This window comes from Convolutriloba macropyga, unplaced genomic scaffold, assembly GCF_964194025.1.
Source record: "Convolutriloba macropyga unplaced genomic scaffold, txConMacr16.3 SCAFFOLD_428, whole genome shotgun sequence".
Lineage (NCBI taxonomy): Eukaryota > Metazoa > Xenacoelomorpha > Acoela > Convolutidae > Convolutriloba > Convolutriloba macropyga.
The window spans coordinates 27,251-47,500 of record NW_027449743.1 but is presented as its reverse complement, the minus strand read 5'-3'; the positions used below and the strand labels follow the sequence as shown (position 1 = coordinate 47,500).

The 20,250-nt window shown below is 34.8% G+C and overlaps 2 pseudogenes; one reads left to right on the top strand and one right to left on the bottom strand.

Annotated features, from left to right (window-relative positions):
• The window catches only part of LOC142355295 (uncharacterized), an 82,028-nt pseudogene that overhangs the window by 34,991 nt on the left and 26,787 nt on the right, over positions 1-20,250 (top strand).
• On the bottom strand, positions 11,576-15,288 carry LOC142355293 (uncharacterized; annotated as a pseudogene).

Genomic DNA, 20,250 nt, shown 5'->3' with positions numbered 1-20,250 from the left:
TTTTTTCTTCCCTTCTCTCTCTCTCTCTCTCTCTCTCTCTCTCTCTCCTTGGCTTTCTATCTCTTTCTTTCTTTCTCTCTATTTGTCTCCATCTCTTTCGTTCTCTGTCGCTTTCTGTTGCTCTCTTTCTTTCTCTGTCGCTCTCTCTCGCTCTTCGCTCTCTTATTCTCTCTCATTCTTTCTTTGTTTCTTTCTCTTTCTCTCTCTCTCTCTCTCTCTCTCTCTCTCTCTCTCGCTCTCTCATTCTTTCTGATTCTTTCTTTGTTTCTCTCTCTCTCTATTTTCTTCCTCTCTCTCGCAATCTTGTTCTGTAACTTTTGCGATACCTGTTGTTTTTCTTTCCAATTTCTATATATTTCATTTGATATCCTCTATTTACTTTCTTTCCTCGCTTTTTTCTTTCCCTTCTCTCTTTCTCTGTTTCTCTCTTTCTTGCTTTATTTCTCTCCTCTCTTTTCTTTAATTATTTATCTGTCTCTCTCTCTCTATTTCAATCTCTTTCTTCTCTCACTCGCTCGCTCGCTCTTTCTTCCTTTCTCTCCTTTCAATCGTTGTGTAATTTCTTATATTTGGTATCAAAATTTCTTTGTTATTGTTTGCAAGTTTTATCTGACTGATTTTATATCCTCGCTTTTTTTTCTTTTTTTCTCTCTCTTTCTCTTCTCGATCTCTCCCTTTCTATTTTCCTTTTCCTTTCTCTCATTTCTCTAGCTTTTTTCGTTGCTTTTGTTCCCAGAGTTAGGCTTTTTACAATTTGTCAGTTTTTAACAATCTTCTTTGTAATAGTGGCGCGGGCCTGCTAGTATTATATCAACGCCGACAACGAGCCACTGAACACCATGTTTAAGGGCCTATCTGAACATGTTTTAACGGCCCTTAAACATGGTTTTCTTAAAAATCAACTGACAACAGTCGGGTTCGAACCTGTGTCTAGGTGAGAAGCGGAAGCGCTATGAGTTGAGCTAAAGAGCAGGTGAGGCGAGTAGTTTAGCGGGACGTTTGGCGATTAACGTCGCATGCGTTTCTACTTATTCCAATTCACTCCTTTTTGCACAATTTTTGTGCTCCATGTCTTACCTCTTGTCACTATATCTATTTTTATATATTAAACGTAATTCTATTACCTATACCACCGTGTTTAATCACATGTTTTAAGGCCTCTTAAACATGCAGCAAAGCGTCTTGTATGCATTTTGATAAAGGTCAATGGCCGAAAAGCTACCGTTGCCAAAAGAGTCAATGACCCGAAAGCTATCTATGCCATAAAGGTCAATGACTCAATAGGCGTGGATGCAAAATAGGTCATTGTGACCGAAAAATTGTCAATGATCGAAAAACTGCGTGTGCCAAAAGAGTCAATGACCGAATAACATCGGATTCAAAAATAGGTCAATGACTGAAAAACTGCTAATACAACATGAATCTATTTTTTACAAGAAAATAGTTCTTGAATGACATGTGCTGATGCATCACAGATGTTGACACAATAAAGATTCTCTAAGTAAAGGTCAATTACCGAAATGAAATCCAAAATAGGAAATTGTCCATATAAGATGATTTTAGTTAGCGAGGTAGTAATACCGCAGTGAAAAGCTTTTTAAATGATCTATTGCTTCACATTTTTCAACTTTATGCCTTTTATGAGAGTGAGATCAAACAAAATTGAAAAAAGTGAAGCAGACGATCATTTAAAAAACATAATCGATCACGCGAACATTTTGAGTAATAAGTTCTGATTAGAAGATTCGCATCATTCTATGTTACGGAGAATTTTAAAACGGTACACAAAAGCTTGTTGCTGCGGCATCACTACCTAGCTAATTAAAATCATCTTATACGGACAATTTTCTATCTTCGATTTCATTTCGGTAATTAACCTTTACTTAGAGAAAAGCAAAAAAAGAGAGAAAGAAGAGAAAAGAGAGACACGAAAAGTAGCAAAGAAGACAGCGAGAAAAGTAAAGAAAAAATAGAAGAAAACAAAGAAATACAGAAAGGAAAAAAGCAAGAGAAACGAAAGAGAAAAAGAAAACAAGGCAGAAAAAAACAGTAAAGAAACAAAAGAAAGAGAAAACAGACAGAAAAGAAAGAGAAACGAAAGAGAAAAGATCTTGCGAGAGTCAAAAGCGAAACGCGAACAAATTTTTTGCAGCTTATCTTCATTGGAACTAATAAAACTGACAACAATTGATTAGGTTAATTAAACTTCAGTTGTTTAAAGTTTTTTTGAGATCATACAACTGAATTTTACTATACCTAATCATTTGTCAGTTTTATTATGTCAAATAAAGTTAGGCTATGAAGAATTTGTTCGGGTTTTGCTTTTGACGCTCGGAAGACCTTTGCTCTCTTTCGTTTCTCGTTCTTTTCTGTCTTTTTTTCTTTCTTGTGTTTCTTTACTGTTCTTTTTCTTCTGCCTTTCTTTTCTTTCTTTTTCTTTTCTTTCTCTTGCTTTCTTTCTTTCTGTATTTCTGTGTTCTTCTTTATTGCTCCCTTCGTTGTCTCTTTTCTCTTCTCTCTTTCTCTTTTCTTTTAGTTTCTTCTTTTTTCTTTCTTTTCGAGCTCTTTTTTTTCTTGGTTATGTGGTTTGTTTTCTCTCTCATTGCTCTTTTTTGTTTTCTCTTTCGTTTCTGTCAATCCTCTCTTTTCTGTCTTTTTTCCTCCTTTTTCATATTTTTATCTCTTCCTAATGTCTTTTTTCTCTTTCTGTCGTCTAATTTGTTTCTGTTTCTTTACTGTTCTTTTCCTCTGCCTGTTTTTTCTTTCTTCTTTCTTTTCTCTTTCGTGTCTCCAGCTTTTCCTGTTTTTCTGTCTTTCGATTGTCATCGTTTCTCTTTAAATTTTCGTTCTCATCTCGTTCCTTTCTGTTTTCTTACTTTATTTCTTTTCTGCCTTTCCTCTTTTTGCTTTTTCTCTCTTTCTCTCTAGCTTTTCCTTTTCTTTTCCGCCTTTCTCTTTTCTTTCTTTTCTCTTCTTCGCTTCTGTTTTCCTACCTTTTATCTTCATCTTTCTTTTTTCCTCTATTTTCTCTCTTTTCTGTTCTTTTTCTTCTGCCCTCCTTTCTCTCTTTTTGGCTCTTTGTATCTTTTTTCTCTTCCTTTTTCTTTTTTGCTTTCTTTTCTTTTTTGTTTTCTTGTTTTCTTTTTCCATTGGTCTCTTTGCTGTTTTGTCTTTCATTTCTCTGTCTTTCTTCTCTCTCTCCTTTTCTCTTACTTTTCTCGCTTCCTTTTATGTCTTTCTTTTCTCTTTCGTCTTTTTCTTTTTTGTTGTTTTTTTTTGTTTCTCTTGCCTTTCGTGTCTTTCTTTGGTTTCTTTCTTTTCTGTCTTTCGTTTCTCCCTTTAGTTTCTCGTTATTTTCTCTTTTTTCTGTTCTCTTGCTTTTCTTTCTTTTCTCTTTTTGCTTTTCTTTCTTTTCTCTCTTGCGTTTCTCTTTTCTGTCTTTAGTTTCTGCCGTTCTCTTCTGTTTCTTTTTGTTCTTTTTCTACCTTCCTTTTTCCTTCTTTTTTGCTCTCTTCAGTCTCTTTTCTCTTCTCTCTCTCTCTCTCTCTCTCTCTCTCTCGCTACCTCTGTCTCTCTCTCTCTCTCTCTCTCTGTTCTTCTGTTCTTTTTTGTTTCCCTCTTCCTGTTCTGTCTTAATTGTTTGGTCTCTCGGTTTTTCTCTTTTCCAAGGTCATTTTTGTTTTCTCTATTATTTCTGTTTTTCCTCTCTCTCTCTCTCCCTCTTCTGTCTGTTTTACCCTCTCCTTTTGTCTCTTGCTTTCTCAGTTTTTGGTTTTTTTTCTGTCTTTTTTATCTCCTTTTCTCTCTTCTTCTGTCTTTCGTTTCTCTGCTGTTTCTTTTCTTTCTTTTCTGTTTTTCATCTTTCCTTTCTCTATTCTCTTTCCTTTCCATTTTTTTCTTCCTTTCTTTTCGTTTTCTTTTTTTCGCTCTCTTTCGTCGCCCTTTTCTCTTCTTTTGCTCTTATTTTTCTTCTTTTCTTTATTGCTATTCTTTTTGCTCTTCTGCTACCTTTTCAGTCTTACTTTTTTAATGGTTTCTTGGTTTCGTTTCTGTCTCTCTAATTTGCCCATTTTGTGTTTTCGCTTTCATTTCTCTGTTTTTCATCTCTTATGTTTTTTTACCTGTCCTTTTCTCTCTTGCTCTTCTCTTTCTTTTCTGCCTTTCTTTTCTCATTCTGCTTTTTTTTTTCTCTGGCTTTTCTCTTTTCTGTCTTTCCTTTTTGTTTTTGTCTTCTTTTTCTTTTCTCTTTCTTTTTCTCTTTTCTGCTCTTCGCTTTGCTATCTGCTGTTTTCTTTTTTTTCTCGTTCTTTTTTTTGCTCTCTTTCGTCCATCTTTTCTCTTCTCTTCGTTTTTGCCTTTCTTTTTTTCTCTCTTGTCTGACCTTCTTTTCCTTTTCGGTTTCTTTTTCTTTTTTAATGGTCTTTTGTATTTTCTCTCTTTCATATCTGTCGTTCTGCTCTCTCTCCTCTTTTTCTGTGTTTTTTTCCTTTTCTCTATTGTCTAGCGTTTCTGTCTTTTTCTTCTTTCTTTTCTCTAATTCCTCTTTTTATTCTGTTCATTTTTCTGCCTTTCTTTTTGCTTTGTTTTTTCTTTCTTTTCGTTTTTCTATACTCTCTCTTTTCTCCTCTATTCCTTTTTTTCAGTTCTTTTTCTTCTTTCATTTTCTCTTCTTTTTTTGCACTCTTTCGTCCTTTTCTTTCTCTCTCGTCTCGCTCTCATTTCTCTTCTCCTTTTGTTTGGCTTTTGTCGCTTTTTCTGTCTTACTTTTTTTCTTTTGGTTTCTTGGTTTCTTTTCTGTCTTGTTTTTCTCGTCTCTCCTTTTTTTTTACATCTCTTGCCTTTTCTTTTCCGTCTTTCGTATCTTCCTTTCTCCTCTTTCCTCGTTTTTTGATTCCTCTTTTCTGCCTTTTCTGTTTTGTTTCTTTTCCTTCGTTTTTCTTTTCTATTCTCTATCTTTTCTCGTCTTTTTGTGCTTTTCTCTTTCATTGGTCTTTTTTGTGTTTTCCTTTCCAATTATCTGTTTTTGACCTCTCTCTCTCCCTCTTTTCAGTCTTTTTTATCTCTCCCTTTATCGCGCTTTTCTCTTTTTTCGGCCGCTCTTTTCTGTCTTTTTCTTTTCCGTCTTTCGTTTCTGCTTTCCTCTTCTGTTTCTTCTCTCTTTTTTTCTGTTCTTTTCTGACTGTTCTATTTCGTTTCTTTACTCTTTCTTTTTTGTTTTTCTTTTCGCTTTTTCTCTGTTCTCTTTCGCTTCTGTTCGTTTTCTTCTGCCCTCCTTTTCTCGCTTCCTTTTTGCTCTCCCTCTCTTTCTCTCTCCCTTCTTTTTTTCGCCTCTCCCTTTCTTCTCTGAGTTTTTTTGGTTTTGGGTTCTTTTTCTCTTTCATTGGTCTTTTTTTTTCTTGATTTTCTCTTTCTTTTTTGTCTTTCGTTCTGTCTTTCTCTTCTTTCTTCTCTTTCTTTTCTCCTTTTTTTCTTTTTTCTGCCTTTTCTAGTTTGTTTCCTCTTTCTTTTCCGTCTTTTCACACCATTCGTTCTTTTCTGTACTTTTTCTTCCTTATTTTTTTGCTCTTTTTCGTCCCTCTCATTTTTCTTTTTTCCTTTGTCTTATTTTCTTACTATCTTCTTTTCTCTTTTTCTGCCGTTTGTTTCTTGTTGGTTTCTCGGTTCTTGCTCTTTCACTGGTCTTATTTGTGTTTTCTCTCTTTCATTTCTCACTTATGCGGTATCTAATTTTTTTTCGATTTTTCTGTTTTCGAACTTTAAACAAGGTGATTTTTATCTTCTCGGGCTCTTTTTTCTGTCTCATCTCTTTTTCTCTTTCCTCTCTCTCTCTACTGTATTTTATTCACTCATTTTCCCTCTTGCTTTTCTCTCTCTTCTCCCTTTCTTTTCTCTTTTTGCTTGTCTCTTACTGTTCTCTTCTGTCTTGCGTTTCTGTCTTTCTCTTTTTTCTCCTTGCTTTTTTTTCGGTGCTTTTCTGCCTGTCTTTTCTATTTACTTCTTTTCTTTTTTTCTTTTCGTTTTTCTTTTCTTTTTTTCTTTTCTGCTTTTCTCCCTCTTTTCTGTCTCTTTTGGTTTTTTTTGGTTTCTCGGTTTCCTCTCTTTCATTAGTCCTTTTTTTGTTTTTTCTTTCATTTCTCTGTTTCCCTCTCTCCTGTTTTTTACCTCTCCTTTCCCTTCTCTCTTTTTGTTCTCTTTCGTTTCTTTTTGGTTTCTCAAAACTTTCTGTTTTTCTGTCATCTCTTGCTTTTGTCTTCTTTCTGTCTTTCTTTTATCTAGCTTTTCTGTTTTTTTAAAACCTTTGTTCAATTTTGTTTCTTCTTTTTTCTGTTCTGTCTATTTTCGCTTTTTTTCATATCTTGTTTTTCTCTTTGTCTCTTATGTTTCTTTTCTCCTTTTCTTATTTCTTTTTCTTTTCTCGCTGTTTTCTGTTCTTTTATTCTGTCTATCTGTTCTCTATTTCTTCTTTCTTTTCTCCAATTTTTCTGTCTCTCTTTTCTGTTTTTCGCTTACATTTCTTTTTCCTTTCTGTCTTCTCATACCTTTCTATTCTCATACCTCTCTGGTTTTCTTTCGTCTCTTGTTTTTCTCTTTTTACTGTCTTTCTTTCCTCTATTGCTTTTTTCTCATCCGTTATTTTCTCTTTTTCTCCACCGTTTATTCTTTTTCTTTCTGTCTTTTTTTTCTGTTTTTCCTCTCCTTTTCTCTTACATTTCTTTTTCGTTTTCCGTCTTTTTTCTGTCTTTTTTTCTTTCCTTTCTCTCTTCAGTTTCTCTGTTTTTTCTGTCTTTATTTTCTCTTTCCCTCTTTCTTTTCTGTTCTTTTTTTGTGTCTTCCTTTTCTCTCTTGGTCTTCTGTTTTTTTTTCCTTTCTTTTTTGTTTCCTTTCTCGCTTTCTGTTCAGTCTGTGTTCTCTCCTTAATAAATCTAGTTTTTATCTCCTCCTCTTCTATGTTTCTTTTCTCCGTTTCTTTTTTCTCTGTTTTTCCTGTTCTGCTCTCTTTCTGTTGTTTTCTCAGAAATTCGTTAACTGTGTACTTCGTCGTGCCCCTTAATTTTGCCAGATTGCAAAGCCAAAAAAAGTTAAACAAAAAACTGCTGGTGCTTGGGGTTCTATACTAAACCCAACACATCGGTTGCGTAACGATGTGTTGGGTTTAGTATAGAATGCTGTTTAATGAGAGGCAGGGGTTCCAGCACAAGGTGGTACGACCGAAATCTGATGTTTTCAAACCTATTCCTTTAAATGATTTTCTTGCTTTCGCCATGTTTAAGCTCCTAATCTTCACATGTTTTAAAGCCCCTTAAACATACAACATAGCGTTATGCGTGCATTTTGAGCGCCAGTTGCGAGGTGGAATCGAACCGGGGTCTGTTGAGTTCGATCAGGGTATAAAAACGTTCGCAGACCACTAGGCTAAATCCCTTGCTGTGAAGCATCTATATATTACTTCAACGTCCACAGAGAGCCACTGAACGCCATGATAAAGCGCCTATGCAATGCCGTGGATGCAAAAATAAGTCATTGACCGAAAAAAAAGCTTCCAGTGTCCTAAAAGCTGCCTGTGCCAAAAAGGTCAACGACCGAAAAACTGCGGATGCAAAAATAGGGCAATGACTGAAAAGCTACTTATGCCGTAAAGGTCAATGAATGATAAGCCGTGGATGTAAAAATAGGCCATTGATCGAAAAGTTGCCAATGTCCGAAAACCTGACTGTGCCAAAAAGGTCAACGACCGAAAAACTGCGGATGCAAAAATAGGTCAATGACTGAAAACCTGCTTATAAAAAATTATTCCATCGCCGAAAAGTTTGTCACACCAAAGCAGTCCTTGAATGACATGTTCGATGCATCACAGATATTGACAAAATAAAGATTCTTTAAGTAGAAGTCCGAAATGAAATCGAAGATGAAAAATTGTTCATTTAAATGATAAAAAAAATCATAAAAAAATTTAAATCAACTAGATAGAAATGCAACACGGGCAGGATTTTGTGTAGCGTTTTTAACTTCTCATCAAAGATTGTTGCGATTTCTTTTCTCTTTCTTCTGTCTTTTTCTGTAAATCGTTTCTCTTTCGTTTTTCTTTTTGTATTTTTTCTCTTTCGCTCTTTCTCCCACTCTCTGGCTTTTCTTTCTTTCTTTTCTGTATTCCTTTTCTGTATTTTCTTTTGTCTTTTTCTTTTCTATCTTTCTTTTCTCTCTTTCTCTCTCTTTCTTTTCTGTTCTTTTTATCTGTCTGTCTTTTTCTCATCCTTTTTTCTCTTTTTTCCTCTTCCGCTTGTCTTCAGTTTCTCGTACCTTTTTTCCTTTCTGTTTTTCTTGTCGTTTGCTTTTCTCTTTCTTTTAATTCGTTCTTGTCTCTGTTGCTTTTTTTCTGTCTTTCTTTTCTCTTGCTTTTCTTTTTTTTCTGTCTTTTCTACCTTTTTCTCTCTTGTTTCTTTTTTTCTCTTTCTATTGAATTTTTTGTCGTTTACGTCTGTCTGTCTGTGTTCTCTTCTTTCTTTTCTCTCTTTCGTTTAGCTCTTTATTTTCTCTTCTCTCTTTTCTGTTTCCTGTCTTTCTTTTCATTTGTCTTTGTCTTTTCTTTCTTTCATCTGTCTTTTCCCCTTTTTCAGTCCTTTTTCTCTTTCTTTTGTCTGTTTCTTTTCTGTTTTTCTTTATCTCAATCTTTTTTCTTTGTTCCTCTTCCGCTTTTCTTTAGTTTCTCTCATCTTCTTTCCTTTGTGTTTTTTTGCTTTTCTCTTTCTTTTATCGCGCTTTTTTCTGTCTTTCTTTTCTCTTGCTTTTCTTTCGTTTTTCTTTTTCTTTCTGTATTTCCTCTTTCGCTCTTTCTTTTCTTTATTTCTTTTCTGTCTTTTTGCTCTTTTGTCTTTTTCTTTTCTCTCTTTCTTTTTCTCTTTCTTTTCTGTTCTTTTTATCTGTCTTTTTTCTCATTCTTTTTTCTCTTTGTTCCTTTGCCGCTTTTCTTTAGTTTCTCGTATCTGTTTTGCCTTTCGGTTTGTCTTCTCTTTTGCTTTTCTCCTTTTCTATCGTTCCTTTCTCTGTTATTTTTTCTGTCTTTCTTTTCTCTCTTGCTTTTGTTTCTTTTCTGTCTTTTTCTCCCTTCTGTTTCTTTTCTCTTTCTATTCGTTTTTTTGTCTGTTTTCTTCTGTCTGTCTATTCTCTTCTTTCTTTTCTCTTTCGATTATCTCTTGCCTTTGTCTCTTGCTTTTCTTTCTCCATTCTGTTTTTCCTGTGTGTCTTGTCTTTCTTTTACCTTTCTTTTGTTTTTTTTCTCTTCCGTCTCTTTTCTCGCTTTCTCTTGTGACTTTCATTTCCGTCTTTCTTTTCTCCCTTCTGTTTCTTTTTCTCTTTCTATTCGCTTGTTTTCTGTTTTCTTCTGTCTGTCTGTTCTCTTGCTTTTCTCTCTTTTCTGTATTTCCTGTCTGTCGGTCTTTTGTTTCTCTTTCTTTTTTCTTCCTCTTTTTTTCTGTACTTCTTTTCTGTCTGTCTTTTCTCTTTCGTTTTTTTTCTGTTTCTTTTCTCTCTTTCTTTTCTTTCTTTTTCGTTTCTGTCTTTTCATTTGTTTTTGTCTTTCGTTTCTTTGTCTTTGTCATTCGTTTCTCTGTCTTTTCTCTGTTTTTCAGTCCTTTTTCTCTCTTTACTTTGTCTGTTTCTTTCCTGTCTTTCTTTTTCTCGTTCTTTTTTCTCTTTGTTCCTCTTCAGCTTCTCCTTAGTTTCTCGCATCTTTTTTCCTTTCTGTTTTTCTTTTTGCCGTTATCTGTCTTTTCTTTTTTTCTATTGTCTCTTCCTTTTCTCTTCTCTATTTTCTCTCCTTTTTTCTGCTTTTTTCTCTTTCCTCTTTCGCTTTTCTCTTCCTTTTGTCATTTTCTGTTTATCTTTTCTCTCTTTCCGTTTTTCTTTTTTCTGTGTCTCTTTTCTCTTTCGCGCTTTTTTCTACCCCTTTCGCTTTAGTTTTTCTTTCTTTCATTCTTTTTTCTCATTCTTTTTTCTCTTTCGCTACACTGTAGTTTCTTGTTTCTTTTCGTTGTTGCTTTTTTCTCTGTTGTCTTTCTTTTCTCCCTTCTTTTTCTATCTTTTCTCTCTATTCTCTTTTCTCCAGTTTTTTTCTGTCTTTTCTCTTCTATCTTTTCTCTCTTCAGCTTATCTCTTGCTTTTCTGTCTTGCGTCTCTCTCTTTTCAGTATTTCCTGTCTGTCTTTCTTCTCTTCCGTCTTTCTTTTCTGTTCTTTTTCTGCATTTCTCATTCTTTTTGCCCTTTTTTGTTCTTTTCTGTCGTTTCTCTTTTCAGTTTCTCGTTTTTCTCACTTCTCTATTGCTTCTCTCTTTTCTGTCTTTTGTTTCTGTCTTTCTTTTTCTCTCTATTTTTTCTGTCCTTTTCTGCCTTTCTTTTTTTCGTTTATTTCTTTTCTCTCTTGCGTTTGTCTTTCTTTTACCTCTTTCATCTCTTTTATGTTCTCTTTTTTTGTCTTCTTCTGCCTTTCTTTTATCTCGCTTGCTTTTTCTCGCTCTCATTTCTGTTTTTCTGCCTTTCTTCTGCTTTTTCTTTTCTTCTTTGTCTTTCGTTTCTTTTGCTTTTCTCTGTATTGTTTCTTTTACTCTTTCTTTTTCTGTCTTTTCTCTTTGCCTTTCTCTCTTGCATTTCTTTTTCTTTTATGTTTTGCTTTTCTATATTTTCTGTCTTTCGTTTCTGTTATGTTCTCTTTTTTCTCTTCTTCTGCTTTTCTTTTATCTCCTTTATTTCTCGCTCTCATTTCCGTTTTTCTCCTTTTTGCCTTTCTGCTGCTGTTTGTTTTCTCGTTTTCCTCTTCGTTTCTTACTCTTTTCCTTGTATTGTTTCTTTTTCTCTTTCTTTTCTGTCTTGTTTCTCTCCATTTGTATCCTGATTTTCTCTTTTTCTTTTCATCTTTTCTGATTTGCTTTTCTCGCTTTGTTATATTTTTTTAGTTTCTGTCTTCTCTCTTTTCTGTTTTTTTTAATCTCTTTCTTTTCTCTTATTTTCTTTTCTTCTTTGTTTCTTTTCTCTTTTCTGTTCTTTTTTCTGCCTTTTTTTCTTTTTTCTCTCCTTTGTTTCTTTGTCTTTTTCTTTTTCTTCTATTCTTTTCTTTAATATTTTTTGCCTCTCTTTCTAATCCTTCTCTCTTTTGTTCTTTTGTTTTTTTTTTTGCTTCAGTTTTCTGTTCTCCTTCCTTTTCGTTTTTCTTTCTCTTGCTTTTCTCTTTCTATTCTAAGTTGCCTCTGCCTTTTCTTTCTTGTTTCTGTATCTTTCGTTTCTGTCTTTTCTCTGTGTCTTTTCGTTTTCTCTTTCTTCTCTGTCTTTTATCTCTGCCTTTTTCCCCTGCTTTTCTCTTTTTTCTTTCTCTATTCTCTTCTTTTCTGACTTGCTTTTCTTGCTTTCTTTACTCTTTATCTTTGTGTTTTCTTTCGTTTTGCTGCCTTTCTATATATTCTGTCTTTTTTCTCTCCTTTTCTCTTCTCTTCGCTTTCTTTTCTGTTTAGTTTTCGTCTATCTCTTTATCTTCCTCTTTGCTCTTTCTTTGCTCTTTCTTTTCTCTTGGTTTTCTCTTTCCTGTCTTTCGTTCTTGTTTTTCGATGCTCTTGTTTTTTTCCCTTTTTATTTTGTGTTCTTTTCGCTTTTGCCTTTCTGCCTGTCTTCTGTTTGCTGCCTTTCTTTTTTGTTTGTTTACTTTCTCCTTTTTTCACCTTCCATTCTCTGTTTTTCTTTTCGTTTTTTACCTTTCTTTTTCCCTTCTGTTTTTCGTTATCTCTTGCTTTTCTTTCTTTTCTGCCCTTTTTCTTCGTTTTCTCTCTCTCTCTCTATTCTGTCTTGCTTTTCACGTTCTGTTCTGTCCTTCGTTTCCGTCCTTCTTTTCTCTCTTTCTTTCTTTGTTCTTTTAAGCCTCTCTTTTTTCTATTGTTTTCTTTTTTCTCTCTCTTTCTTTCTGCCTTTCTTTTTCTTTTCTTTCATTTTTCTCCTGCTTTTCTCTTTTTTCTGAATTGGGTTTTGCTTTCATTTCTCCCTTTCTCTTCATTTTTGTATTTTTTTTTCATTTGTCTGCCTTTTCTTTGCTGTTTTTTTTTTCTTTCGTTTTCTCTTTTATTCTTCTTTTTCCTTTTGGTCTTTCTTTTCAGTCTCTTCTATTTCGTTTCTTCTTTTCGCTTTCTTTTCTCTTTTCTTTCTTTTTTTAATCTCCTGCTTTTCTCTTTCTTTTTTGTCTTTCTTCTCTTCCTTACTTGTCTCGTTGGTTTCTTTTCTCTTTTTTATTCTTTTTTCTACCTTTCTCTTTTTTGTTTCTTCTCATTTTTTTTCATTCTTTCCTCTTTTTCTTTTCTCTTCTTTTTTCTCCTCTCTTTCTCATTCTTCTCTGTTTTTTCCTCTCTTTGGTTCCTCTCTTTCGTTTTTTCTGTAGTTTTTTGTTCTTTTCTCTTTCCTGTTTTTCCTTTCTCTTCCGTTTCTTTCTTTTCTGCCTTTCTTATCTCTTTCTTTTCTCCCTCTGTTTTCTGTATTGCTTTTCTCTCTGTGTTTTTCGTCTCTTGTCTCTCTCTTTCCTCTTTTTTCTGTTCTTCTTCTCTGCTTTTTTCTGTTTCTTTTTTTCTCTTTCTTTTCTCTTCTTTTTCCTCTGCCTTCCTTTTGCTTTCTTTCTTCTTTCTTTTGTTTCTTTCTCTTTTCTCTGCATTGTTTCTTTTCTATTTTTTCCGGTCTTTTTCTCTCCTTTTTTTCTGTTTTCTCTCTTTGTTCTCTCTTTTCTTTTCTTTGCTTTTCTCTTTTTTCTCTTTTGCTTTTTTGTGTCTTTTCTCTCTTTTGTTTTTCTTTTTCTTTTCTCCTGTTCTTTTTCTGCATTTCTTTTTTTTCTGTCTTCTCTACTTTTCTCTCGCTTTTCTCTATTTTCTCTTTTGTTTTTCTCTTTTTTGCTTTTCTTTTCTTTCATTTCTGTCTTTTGTTTCTCGATTTCTTTTCTCTCTTTCTTTACACTTTCCTCTTTTTCTTTTCTGTCTTCAATTTCTTTTTTTTTCGTTTCGTTTTCTCTTTTCCCTCTTTCATTTGTCTTTTTTATGTTCCGTTTCTCTGTCTTTTCTCTTCTGTTCTGTTTGTTTTCTATTTTTTCTCTCCTTTTCTCTCTTTTGTTTATCTCTTTCCTGTTCTTTTTTTCTGCGTTTGTTTTCTCTCTTTTTTTTGTCTTTTTTCTTTCATTTCTGTCTTTTCTCTTTCGCTTGTTTAAGCTCCGTATCATCGCATTTTATAAACGCTCCTTAAACATGCAGCCTAACGTAGAACATGATTTACACTATGCCACCATGTAGAATATCGTTATCTGTACAAGTCTTAGCGCTCCTTAAATATGCAAAATAGTAACGCAGAAAATGTGGTTGGACAAAAAATTGTTGGCACATATGGTAATTTACGCAAGCCAAACACATCGGTAACGAAACGTAATACCTATTGCTTTTGAACGATGGGCATAGGTTCCAGCCCCAGGTGGTGCAATAAAATCTAATTTTTAGTCTTCTATCTTTTCTTTAAAATGATTTTCTTGTGTTGCTTTTGCGGGCCTGCTAGTATTTCTTGAAAGCAATAACAGAGCTTTTGCAATTTAATTTCATTTTCATTCGTTTAGCCTGCGTTGCTCTTCTGCTCTGTCGCTTGAACGCTCCAAGGGATGTGGATCATCTTATTAGTCTTACTGGAAGGTCAGAACTAGCTGCTCGCAAGCACCAACGCCTGAGCCTCCTTGGTCGCACTAGCAATTCGAAATAACGAAGTTTTTGGATTGAGCTATAAATTCGTCTGATGACGTTAGACTGTAGTTAAGTTTAAGATACTCAAACCGCGTTGCAATTTAAGTAGTTCGAAATTTTAAGCTCTGTCGTGTTTAATAGCAAAGATATTGAATTGTATTGGGGCGCTGACTATTTTTAAGATCTGTTCACACATTTAAATCACTTTTGAAGTCAAAAATGCGGCAATTTTGTGTTGACATGCGGCAATTTGACATCGTTTTTTTGCAATTTTTTTGTAAATTTACTTTCCCCGCTGGACTTTGCATTAATCTCTTTAGAAATACATATCATTCTACAATTCAAAGAATTTTTTTAAGAAATCTTTTAGATCTGTTCACACATTTTCATGATTGTCATTGAATGATTCATGAAGTCAAATTGGAGTGATGATTTTGTGTACGCCGAAACAGGAAGTGGAGCGGAAAAGCGAGTGGTTTTTTGGTGTGAAATTTTGAAGTATAGTGAGAAAATGTCGTTTGACCAAAAATGTGCTTTCTTGCTAGTGGTTTTTTTGTTCTCATGCGGCATTTAGACATTGATTTTTTTTCCCGTTTTTCAATATTTTGGTCTCTGATTTCTTAAAATGGTTTTTCTGATCCAATCATTGTCGATTCTATATCTGTTTTCTAAATTTAGTCGATGAAAATGTCTGCTATGACTTGTCCTGCTATGTTGGTTTTATTTCTTTGTCAAGATTTTGTGACGACCCTATGAAGTCACAATCACTTCAAATTTGATTTTTTTCCATTCGTTCATGCAATTTCAACTGCATTGCGTGCGTGACATCGTTTTTCACTCTTAGCGGAGTGTGTCTTTGTTCATTCGCGTGATCAAAGTTTTGGTCACACGTCACTTACCTCACTCCCAAAGATGACTTCGTCACTCTGAAATTGACTATTCGTTATTTTAGTTCCGAGTGATAAGGTCAAGCGATTGTGTCGTTCAAGTTTAATTGAGAGAACCTAATAGAAGCGGCAATAAGTTGTTCAAATTCTTAATCAAAATTTTACATCTCAGCATTTAATAAAAAGAAATTTTTTGGTCCATTATGTTTTTGAGACTACAGATCTACGAAGCTATTGCGGCTACTTTCTGGCAGTCTGCCATTATGTTTTGATATTTTATTTTTTCCAAAGGTTTCTTAACAGTGCATGTACTGGTTACGTTCAAATTTTGCACAGCTCAATTTTATGTCAAAATTTTGGGGTCTGCTGTTATCAAGCCTCAGCTTTTGCTTGGTTGATAAATATAGAAAATAAAAAATAATGCATGCAGTAAAATCTAGTTGATAGTACTATCACTGCAGTATCCATTTGGTTCTTATAGAACTGAAAAAAACTTATAATTTAACTTAGCAGAAATCGGAACATTTTGCATCGAACATTTCTATGCTACTGTAAGCAGGTCAATAGCGGAACTTTTGCTTCAACATTTTTCGAGGTAGTTGGCGCAAAAAAAAAATTGAATCAAAAGTTCACCGAATCTTTTATTGACCTGCTTACAGTAACATAGAAAAGCCTAGCAGCAGCAATCTAGCATATAGGAGATGCCACAACAGTTAATAGTCCAATTGAAAATTGTATTGATGAATCTGTGGTAGATTATTTCCTCCGTATATGAGTTGTATAAGGATCTACCATCTATTCTGGTACGTCGCATGCCTTGTTTTACTACCATTAACTTACGTTGCAAAGCGGGTACCTAACTTTATTTAACTTGAATGGATTGGGTCTTTGGTGAAAGAGAAATCTTTTGTTTCAGCTTCTAGAGAAGACGCCTGAGAGATTGATGTACAAGTTGGATCAGGACAACTACATATCACCACTTCATTTAGCTGTGAGTTCCTGTCTCAATGTTCTCTACTTTTTTACATCGTCATTATTGATTCAAATCAGTGAATGGCAGTTTCAGCTACCAACGACTAATTTTTTGGTTACAACTTTGATCATTTTTTTCGATAAATACCCATAAGCGAAACAAATTACTTCATCCTTGTCAAGTCATCTGACTAATAGCAGCTCTCATCTTCTCAGTCGGCTATTACAGCCCCTTATTTTTACATTTCAATGAATTTGAATTCTATTGGAGCTATGTCTTTTTACGACTCGAAGAGTATTGGAGAAGTGTCTTTTTTAATCAATTTTATTGATATTTAAGCACGAAATGAAAGGTGTGAAAAATTTTCGAGTGGTTTAAGTAGAAGGGTTTTTATTTTCGAAGGGTCATTTTTGAGCCCAATATGTTGCAATTTTTCACGCTTTGTCATTTTTGCGTTTTTTGTCTTTAATTGACTTTTGGCAAAGTTGACTGTCTAAGTTTCATGGTGCTGTAAAAAGTTGCCAGGTCATTGGTTAACTTGACAGGCTAAAGTATTTGGTTTCCTTTTATTGTTCATGCCAACATTGACACCAGAGTAAAACCATTTTTCCGTTTTTCAGTTTTCACATTTATAGGCCAAAACATTTAAGGCTTGAAAATGGTTAATGGATTGATTCTAACATCACAGAAATCATTCTGACGATCTGGATATTATAAATGTATGCAACTTTTAATTATGTTTGCTAATTTTTTCAAGTTTTTAATACGTTTTAATACGTTTTTCAGGTTTTATCTTCTTCTAGTGAGAATTGAAACAATTCAGGCCTGATTTTGCATCAATGGATAGCTTAATGACCCAGATAATTTTTATGCATATTAACAAACAAATACAGAAACTTTTAACTAATTTTTTGTTTTAACTATTAACTAATCTTTTAGCTCATGTTTTTTGAAACTTTTTAGAGCTTTAAAACTATAGTAATGAATGGATGTTAGCTTTACAGAAGCTATTTTGAAAGTGTTTCCTAAGATCTTTAAGATAGAATTTGTTAAGATATGTTTCCTAAGATAGAGTTTGTTAAGATATTTTGTTTTCAAGATGGTTTTTTTTGCAAAATTTAATTGTTTTTTATGGTCTCATTATTTGGTCTCATTAAATCCCAATCGGTGTTATTATTTAATCGTCCTTCAATCCCCATCGGTGTTATGAGAATCAAGGGCGCTTGTTTTCCGACCATATGAAGTCACAATCACTTCCAATCTGTGTTGTGTTCATTCGTGCATGGAATTTCAACTGAATCGCGTGCGTGACGTTATTTTTCACTCTTGTGAAGCCGAGAGAGTTTTTTGTTCATTCCCGTGATTAAGTTTTTTGGCCACTCGTGACTTACCTCAGTCTGAAAATCCTCATCATTCTGAAATTAACCATTCTTTACTTTAATTCAAAAAGTAAGGTCAAGTGAGTGGTTATTCGAGAGTATTTAATAGAAGCAGCAATACAACATCTCCGCATTTATTAAAAGTGTTTTGGTCTGTTTCTTTTACTATCTCTACGAGGCTGCATCTATATATAAATTCAACGTCAACAGAGAGCCACTGAACACCATGTTTAAGCGCTTATCTTAAAATGTTTTAACGGCCCTTAAACATGGTTTTCTGAAAAAAAAACGACTGACAACAGTCGGGTTGGAACATGGGTCTAGGGGTTGAGGAGCGGAAGCGCGATGAGTTGAGCTAATGAGCAGGTGTGGCGCGTAGTTTATCGGGATTTTTGTCCTTTAACGTCGCACCCGTTTCTCTTTTTCCATTTCTCTCCTTTTTTCACACTTTTTCGTGCTGCATGTCCTGTCAATATCTATCTTCTCTCTCTCTCTCTATCTCATCTATCTATAATATGAAATGCAAGTCGCATTTGAGCGCAATGGTTAACAGCGCTCCTATCTTCATCTTCATATGTTTTAACGATCTGTAAACTTGCAGCGTACAGCACCATGCTTAAGACCCTGATCTGCACATGTTTTTGTGCTCATTAAGAATGCAGCTTAGCATAAACAAGCGAGACCAAAAAATGAATGACAGTAAACTTGCGTATGGTGCCAGTTCAATAGACAAGAAACAGGCGTCTTTAGCTCAAGGGATTAGTTATATGACTGTGAAGAGAGGGGCATGCGTTCAAGCCTCTGTAGGGGCGGAAAAGGATGCATAATGTTCTGGGTTAATAGGTTTTGGATTTGGTTATCTTTTTCACCCTCCTTCATTTTTAATTTTTTATATCTTCCTTTCGTTCTTTCTTTTCTTCGTCGTTTCTGCATTTCATTCCCTCTCATCCATCTTCTAAGATATGTTTCCTAAGATAGAATTTGTTAAGATATTTTGTTTTCAAGATGGTTTTTTTTGCAAAATTTAATTGTTTTTTATGGTCTCATTATTTGGTCTCATTAAATCCCAATCGGTGTTATTATTTAATCGTCCTTCAATCCCCATCGGTGTTATGAGAATCAAGGGCGCTTGTTTTCCAACCATATGAAGTCACAATCACTTTCAATCTGTGTTGTGTTCATTCGTGCATGGAATTTCAACTGAATAGCGTGCGTGACGTTATTTGTCACTCTTGTGAAGCCGAGAGAGTTTTTTGTTCATTCCCGTGATTAAGTTTTGCGTATGTATTCAGTTCAAAAGACAAAAGCAACTGGAGTTGGTACCGCAAGGGAGTAGACCTATGGCTGTGAAGCGAGGGTCTTGGTTTAAGCTCGAGTAGGGGTGAAAAAAGATCCACAATGTACTGGGGTAAACAAATTGATATTTGGTTGTCTGTTCCCGTTCTTCATTTCTTTCCTTTTGTTCGTTATTTATATCTTGCTTTCATTCTTTATTCCCTCTTTCTTTATGCATTGCGTTCTCTCGCTCTCAAGTATTCATTATCTATTGTATTGAATGTAGGTCGCACTTGAGCGCAATGGTTAACAGCGCTCCTAACTTCATCTGCATTAACGATCCGTAAACTTGCTGCCTACACCACCATGCTTAAGCTCCGCACGTTTTTGTGCTCATTAAGAATGCAGCTTAGCGAAAACAAGCGAGACAAAAAAGTCAATGAATAAAAATTTGCTTATGTAGTCAGTTCTATAGACAAAAGCAACAGGCGTCGGTAGTGCAAGGGATTAGAGCAGTCACTGTGAGGCGAGTAGCATGAGTTCAAGCCTGAGTAGTGGCGGAAAAGGATGCATAATGTACTGGGGTAATAAATTTTGGATTTGCTGCTCTTTTTCTCCCGTTCTTCGTTTCTTTTCGTGTATTAGTTATTTATTTCTCCCTTTCCTTTTTTTCATCCCTCTTTCTTTCTGCATTGCGTTCTCTCGCTCTCAAGTATCTTTTATCTCTTGTATTAAATGTAAGTCGCACTTGAGCGCAATGGTTAACAGCGCTCCTAACTTCATCTGCTTTAACGATCCGTAAATTTGCAGCCTACGCCACCATACTTACGCTCCTGATCTGCACATTTTTTTGTGCTCATTAAGAATAAATCTTAGCAAAAAAGCAGCGAATCAAGACCAAACATTTGCGTATGTATTCAGCTCAAAAGACAAAAGCCACTGGAGTTGGTAGCGCAAGGGAGTAGACCTATGGCTGTGAAGTTAGGGGCATGTGTTCAAGCCGGAGTAGGGGTGGAAAAGGATCCATAATCTACTGGGGTAATAAATTTTGGATTTGCTGCTCTTTTTCTCCCGTTCTTCGTTTCTTTTCGTGTATTAGTTATTTATTTCTCCCTTTCCTTTTTTTCATCCCTCTTTCTTTCTGCATTGCGTTCTCTCGCTCTCAAGTATCTTTTATCTCTTGTATTAAATGTAAGTCGCACTTGAGCCCAATGGTTAACAGCGCTCCTAACTTCATCTGCTTTAACGATCCGTAAATTTGCAGCCTACACCACCATACTTACGCTCCTGATCTGCACATTTTTTTGTGCTCATTAAGAATAAATCTTAGCAAAAAAGCAGCGAATCAAGACCAAACATTTTCGAATGTATTCAGTTCAAAAGACAAAAGCAACTGGAGTTGGTAGCGCAAGGGAGTAGACCTATGGCTGTGAAGTTAGGGGCATGTGTTCAAGCCGGAGTAGGGGTGGAAAAGGATCCATAATCTACTGGGGTAAACAAATTGATATTTGGTTTGTCTTTTTCTTCCGTTCTTCACTTACCTTTTGTTCGTTATTTATATCTTGCTTTCAATCTTTATTCACTCTTTCTTTCTGCTTTTCACTCTCTCTCTCATATATCTATTGTCAATGGTTAACAGCGCTCCTATCTTCACATTTTTTACAATCCTTAAACATGCAGCCTACACCATCGTGCTTAAGCTCCTGATCTGCACGTTTTTGTGCTCATTAAGAATGCAGCTTAGCGAAAACAAGCGAGACAAAAAAAGTCAATGAAGAAAAATTTTCTAATGTAGTCAGTTCTATAGACAAAAGCAACAGGCGTCGGTAGCGCAAGGGATTAGAGCAGTCACTTTGAAGCTAGTGGCATGGGTTCAAGCTTGTGTAGTGGCGGAAAAGGATGCATAATATACTGGGGTAATAAATTTTGGATTTAAGGGTCCTTTTGTCCCGTTCTTCATTTCTTTTCGTTTATTAGTTGTTTATATCTTCCCTTCGTTC